The following is a 6,551-nucleotide window of genomic DNA, read 5'->3' on the forward strand; positions in this document are numbered from 1 at the left end:
CACAAACTTGCATATGAATACATAGATTTTGATACTATGAATGGTGTATTAAAACTTAAATTGCTGAAGTTGTTGCTCAACAATACTTGCTCTATTTGGCATTACATACCTAACTTGATTTTTGAAAAATTGGGAGGAATTCACTTTCTCTTAAAGTATGATTTTGAGTTGGGTAAATTACCAGTGAAGCTTTCTAACTTCAACCAACAAGTACTATTATACTGGGAACTAGTCTTTAAACATAATTTTACACCACACAACAGTCCAATATGGAACAATCGTTATATAACCATAAACATAAGATCATTTTTTGCAAAGACTGGTTTTCCAGAGGTTTATGGGCGACTGCCCATCTTTTAAATGATTGAAGAAAGTATTTTACAATATGATGTTTTTTGTGAGAAATTTCAGATTCAATGTACTAAGAAAAAATACAAGCAAATTGTGAAAGCTATACCTTCATCTTTACTAGCTATGACTCAACAAGATATGTATTACTCACACATTACCCCTAATTTGAAAAATCTTTGGATAGAAGGTATTGATTTTTGTAATCCTAAATGCAATAACATGTAGTTGCCCGGTCCCTGTAAAAAGGAACTATATTCTAAAAGTTTTTTTTTTTTTTTTTTTTTTTTTTTTTAAAGAAGAAATTAAGAAGATCAGATGTAATTATTTATCTTTTCCAATCCCATTCAAGATGAAGGAAATTCAGTTTTAAATTTTGAATAACATTTACCCAACTAAGGAATATCTAAAATAAATTCAAAATGGAAACTGGGATGTGTGTTTTCTGTGGAGTGGAAAATGAAGACTTGGATCATCTCTTTTTTTTCTTGTAATGTAATTCAGAGGTTTTGGAAGGATTTTCAAGATTGGCTGGAACACAAGGGTATTCAATTTGCTGTGTTGTCGATGAAAGAGATCCAATTTGGAATGAATATTCACGATAGAAAAATTTACTTTGGTGTCAATGTCTTGCTTGTAATGAGTTAGCAGTTTATTCACAAATGTCGTTTTTTTGTTTTTTTTAAACAAATCCTAGTTTGGCTCACCTGAAGAGTGAGATCTGTCTCTTTGAAAAATCGTTAAGGTTTATAGATCAGAAATATGCCCATGCTTTTGAAGTTTTTTTTTGAATGACTTTGATTTAATTTAAAAAGATTTATGGGATCCGTTTCTTTTGACAATTTGTAACAATGCCCCTTGTTCTTTATTTGTTCGATTTATGTGTTTTTTTTTTGTTTTTTTTTTAGTGTATATTTCTTGAAGTGTGCTGTAATCGACTTGTGTGTAACTTTTTGTGGTGCTTAATTTGCTTGTATTGTATTTGATGTTGATTCTGTCGAATAATAACAATAATAATAATAATAATAATAATAATAATATAATAATAATAAATAATAAAAGACTTACATATGAATGGATTGTCAATGTTCCTTGTCGGCAGTGCATTGACTGACACTCCATTCTTTTTTTTCTTTTTTCTTTTTTAAACATTTATTTATCAACAAATGAAGCTTACAGGCTTACAGAATCATGTGTAAGTCTGTGCCTGATGGAGGGCGTTCCAAGATGGCCGAGTGAACAGACGTTTACTATCGAGCTCTGCAAAGACAAATGTTTTAAAGCGGTAGGAACTGAATTTGTATACTGTCTGAGACATTCACAACCTTGTTTAGGACAACATAAAGCTTTGCATCAAAAAGAAGGACAACATGAAACCTGCTCGTAAGAATAAAAGGCCGTTGGGAAGCGATAAAAGGAACCTAATGCTAACCGAAAGCAAGGCTAGCAGCAGCGACAGGGTGGAGGGTAACCCTCTTATCGACAATTGCCATGATTACACTGCTGCACTGACCTTCCCGTTGACAGAGGATGTGCGTGATGAATTCCAGGTTCTTCCTCTCACACCTAGTAAGTCTCCAGTGTCAAAGAAAGCTATGCATGAACGGCGGGATACGGAAAATGTGGACATTATTGCTAGCTTGTCGGAGCTAATCAATGCTAGGTCGGATTCCCTAGCTATGAAGATGGAGGTCTTAAGAAGACTTTGGACTTCGTATGTGAGGAAATAAAAGATGTGAAAGGAAAAGTGGTCAAGCTGGAAGCAAGAGTCTCGGAACAAGAAGTTCAAGGTGCCACGTGTCAACAAAGAATCATCGAATTGGAGAGGTATTCACGTAGATGGAACTTCAAGCTCTTTGGAGTGGAAGAAACAGAGAAAGAAGATGTGAGGATGGTCGTCATTGAGGTCTGTCAAGCAGTGTTGCCAGAATACAAGACCCGTCTGCCTGGTGCGGTGGATATTGTACATCGTCTTGGTCCCAAGCACCAAAACAACAACAAACCGAGGGCAATCATTATCCAATTCATCTCACGGCTTTGTCGAAATGCCATTTGGAAGGCTGCAAAAACTTCCTCGTTCTTGAAGGAGAAGCACCTGAAGATTTATCTAAAGAAGACCGGGAACGTCGGAGCAAGCTGTGGCCTTTCATTGAAAAGGCTCGCAAGGATGGTAAAAGAGCCTACTTTGTGGGCTGTCGTGGGTTCATTGAAGGCTCAGAAGTTAACCCAACTCTAGGATAAAGTTGCCGCTTTGAACTTGCATTTGACTGATTTTTCTTTGTTGAATAGTTATATTCTATACCGCTAGTAGGTTATGTTGGTTGAGTTCATCATACTTGTATGAAAGTTGGACGTGAATGGTCTTTTGCATTTGTTTTTCTTACCGAGATTTTATTTAAGGTAGCAGTGCTCGGTCCCTTTTAGTTGTATACAAATACTACTTTCTAAACTTTAATACTTGTTCTGACTGTTTGTTCTTGTATGTTTGATATTTTTTTATTTTGAATGTCATTGTCATTGATATCCCTTAATGCCAGGGGGTTAAGACATCTTTGTAAGCGTAAAGCCTTGTTTTTATTTGCCAAGAAATTTAAAACTCACTTTTGTTTTTTTTCAAGAGAGTCACTCTTTAGGTCCAGATGTAAGTTTCTGGAGGTCCCAGTGGGGAAATGATGTGTGGTTTTCACATGGTTCTGCAAGATCAGCAGGTGTTGCAACACTTAAAGGTAATTTTTGTGGAAATGTTTTATTTTCAGAGTGTGATTCCCTCGGTCATTATGTTTGTCTTATAATTGACTGTGGTAATGCAATCTTTATTACTATAAATTTATACGGATATAATACTAGACACGAAAATGACAGTTTAATTGATTCTTTAGAAACCAAACTGATGGTATAGCTTTCTAAATATCCAAATGCAACTTTGATTATAGGAGGAGACTTTAATGTTACTTTAGACAATACACTGGATAGGTGGCCTACTAAACAAAATGTAACTCGTAATGTAAGATTGGAAAATCTCATGGAAAAATTTAGTCTTATAGATATATGGAGAAGGAAGTTTCCTGATGATAAATTATTTACTTGGAGTAACCGTTCAGGCTCGAGACAGTCTCGCATTGATTTCTGGCTGATATCCAACAACTGGCCTGAAGATAGAGTTGAGGTCGACATCCTTACAACACTTCTTACAGACCATAGAGCGATATACATTAAACTGCAGCTCTGCACATCTGAAAGCAATTTTCATAGGTCATCATATTGGAAATTAAATGGTTCACTTTTAGGGCATTCTGTTGTAAAATCTGAAATTACAAAAATGATTGGTACTTTTTTTTAGCAAGGCAGTAAGTGAGGGTTCATATGGTTTAAATTGGGAACTTTTTAAGTTTGAAGCAGGTAAATTTTTAAGGAGGTATGGAGCCCAATTGACGAAAGCCAGGGTAGTAGCATAAGAAAAAATAATTGTACAAATTACCTCAATCTACCAACAACCCCCAGAACAGATTACTGAAGAAGATAAGATAATGCTAAGACAACTCCAACATAACCTTGATGAAATTTATCAGCACAAAGCCGAGGGTGCGTTTGTTAGGTCGAGGAAAAAATGGCTTGAGGAGGGAGAGCAGAATTCTGCCTATTTTTTTCGTTTGGAAAAACACCTCTCAACATCCAACACAATCCATCGATTAAACATTAATGGTACAATAATAGATGATGCGAAAGTTCTTTCTATGTTTTGTGGTGACTTTTATGCAAAGTTGTATGATTCAAATTATAATGCGGAGGCTGCTGCACTCTTTATAGACTCGGTGAATAACACAAAAATCATAGACTCGTCAGACAGACATTTTTGTGACACTCCGTTTGATGTCGAGGAAGTAGTGAAATCTATTGCGTCTCTCAAAACTAATAAATCTCCAGGAACTGATGGTTTGGTCACCGAGTTCTATAAAGTGTTTTCAAATCAGTTGGCTCCATTTTTATTACAAGTTTATTTGGAAGCGCTCTCCCCCCAAGTCTCACTCAAGGCCTCATTACATTACTGCCTAAACCTAACAAGGACACCCTTTATATTGACAACTGGAGACCTATTTGTTTATTGAATAATGATTATAAAGTTTTAGCTTTGATACTAGCAAGACGAATAAAACATGTTCTAGACATGATTATAGATGAGACACAGTCTGGCTTTATGATGGGTAGACACATCTCTAATAATGTCAGGCTTGTTCTAGATATTCTTGACTACTCTGACCTCGTATTTGACGACTCTTTCATCCTCTTTTTGGACTTTTACAAAGCCTTTGACACAATTGAACATGACTTTATATTTTTATGTCTAAAAAAATTGGCTTTGGGGATTTATTCTGTAACAGTATTAAAACATTATATAATAAGGCAAATAGTTCTATTAAAATTAAAAATGGCACTACACAGAGATTCAGTGTTAAGCGCGGTATTCGTCAAGGCTGCCCAATTTCGCCATACTTGTTTTTACTTTGTACACAAATTCTGGCTTCTCATATTTCAAATAGTGCTCTTCAAGGCATACATATTGCTGAGAGAGAGGTTATCATCAGCCAAGTGGCTGATGATACAACACTTTTTCTTAAGAATGCCAGTCAAGTAGCTATTGCTCTTAACATTATAAATGAATACTCAAAGGCTTCTGGCTTAACACTAAATGTGAATAAATGCCAACTCTTACCTGTTAGGGACTGTATGGAAACCAGTATTTGTAATATTAAGATCCAAATGAAAGCAACTTATTTAGGCCTTGTTATTTGTAAAGATGAAACAACAAGAATGCTCGATAATTTCATTCCACTGATTAAGAAAACACAAACTAAGTTAAATCGATGGCTGCAAAGAAATTTAACTTTGAAAGGGAGAGTTTTACTTTCTAAGGCGGAGGGCTTATCTCATTTGACTTACGCTGCTCTATCTCTTCATGTGGATAACAAAATTTCTAGGGATGTCGATCGTATGCTCTTTAACTTCCTATGGAAGAACCGTACACATTATATCAGAAAGAGTGTTATAATGAACAGCTATGAGTCTGGAGGTCTCAATGTACTGGACTTTACTACATTACACAATACATTTAAAGTTAATTGGGCTAAACATTTTATTAAAAATCCTGTTTCAGTTTGGAACTTTATTCCTCATTATGTTTTTGCTAAATTTGGTGGTTTAAATTTTAGTTTAAGTTGTAATTATAATGTGGACAAAATTCCTGTTAAACTATCTGTTTTCCACAAACAAGTTTTTTTGGCATGGTCAATGATTTACAAGCATAATTTTTCGCCACATAAATATACAATATGGAACAACAAAGACATTTTATACAAGAATAAATCTCTTTATTTTTCTGACTGGGTAGAGAAAAAGGTGCTTTTCGTCCGGCAGTTATTTGACAGCAATGGGCAACTCATGTCTTATTTAGAGTTTGTGAATACCTACAAATTTCAAGTTTCACCAAAACAATATGCTATTGTATTTAATGCAATACCGACTGGAGTTAAAATGCTTTTTAAAAATAATTCTGTATTGCCCTGTCCACTTTCTCTCCCCAGTATTTTAGAGACAGAGATTGGTCATTTCTGTCTGACATCAAGTAATAATGGCAATAAGAAAATTCGTACTCTGTTTCAGAAGAATATTGTCACTATCTCATATGTTGTGTCCTATTGGAATTGCTTTGTTACAGACAATAATTGGAAAAAGGTCTGGTCTATTCCAAATAAGTATTTGCTGACAAATAAGGTGAAGGAAGTGTCCTTTAAGATTTTGCATAAATATTATCCGGCCAACCACTATATGACCAAGTTCAAAAGGGACATCGACACAAACTGCTCATTGTGTGGAACCCACCCAGAGACAGTTCAACACCTCTTCTGGATCTGTGGACACACTCGGATTTTTTTGGAGAGAGTTTAGTAATTTTGTTATTAGGCATTTATATAGAGACTTTTTGTTGAAATGGGAAAATATAGTGTTTTGTTTTTTTAGGAAGTATGTTAATGAAGATATATTTTTTATTATTAATCTGTTAATACTTATGGCAAAATTCTTTATTCATAAATGTAAGTATGGAAATCAAAAACCCAACTTCACACACTTTCACATTGACATGCTCACCTATATTAGACTTATAAATGACTCTCATAACAAGAAGGCTATGAAAACTATCAATATTT

This window comes from Festucalex cinctus, chromosome 7, assembly GCF_051991245.1.
Source record: "Festucalex cinctus isolate MCC-2025b chromosome 7, RoL_Fcin_1.0, whole genome shotgun sequence".
Taxonomy (NCBI): domain Eukaryota; kingdom Metazoa; phylum Chordata; class Actinopteri; order Syngnathiformes; family Syngnathidae; genus Festucalex; species Festucalex cinctus.